Source organism: Nomia melanderi, unplaced genomic scaffold (genome assembly GCF_051020985.1).
Source record: "Nomia melanderi isolate GNS246 unplaced genomic scaffold, iyNomMela1 scaffold0014, whole genome shotgun sequence".
NCBI lineage: Eukaryota > Metazoa > Arthropoda > Insecta > Hymenoptera > Halictidae > Nomia > Nomia melanderi.
The window spans coordinates 1,674,116-1,675,070 of record NW_027475130.1 but is presented as its reverse complement, the minus strand read 5'-3'; positions in this window follow the sequence as shown (position 1 = coordinate 1,675,070).

Here is a 955-nt window from a genome sequence, read left to right as displayed (position 1 = left end):
TCTCGGCTCCTGGCGGTCCGAGGTCGATCCCGCTGCACAGATTCATGCGCCAGGGCCTCCTGCAGACAATACACTTTGATTTATTGCGCTATCTCTAATAGCACCCGAGATATCACCAGATATATATTGGATTTTTCCCTGACCCTGACAGTCCGGCCCTACGAGACGGTGATTTTCTCGGCCCCTGGTGGTCCGAGGTCGTTCCCGCTGCACAGTTTCATGCGCTAGGGCCTCCTGCAGACAATGCACTTTGATTTATTGCGCTATCTCTAATAGCACCCGAGATATCACCAGATATATATTGGATTTTTCCCTGACCCTGAGTGTCTGACTACACGAGACGGTGGTTTTCTCGGCCCCTGGTGGTCCGAGGTCGTTCCTGCTGCACAGATTCATGCGCCAGGGCCTCCTGCAGACAATGCACTTTGGTTTATTGCGCTATCTCTAATAGCACCCGAGATATCACCAGATATATATTGGATTTTTCCCTGACCCTGAGTGTCCGACCCCATGAGACGGTGGTTTTCTCGGCCCCTGGTGGTCCGAGGTCGTTCCCGCTATACAGATTAATGCGCCAGGGCCCCCTGCAGATAATTCACTTTGATTTATTGCGCTATCTCTAATACCACCCGAGATATCACCAGATGTATATTGGATTTTTCCCTGACCCTGAGTGCCCGGCCCCATGTTTCGGTGGTTTTCTAGACCCCTGGTGGTCCGAGGTCGATCCCGCTGAACATATTCATGCGCCAGGGCTTCCTGCAGACAATTCACTTTGGTTTATTGCGCTATGTGTAATAGCACCCGAGATATCACCAGATATATGCTGGATTTTTACATGACCTTGGGTGACGGATTCCGAATATCTGTAATTTTCTCGGCCCCTGGTGGCCCGACGTCGTTCCCGCTGCACAGATTCATGCGCCAGGGCCTCCTACAGGCAATGCACTTTGGT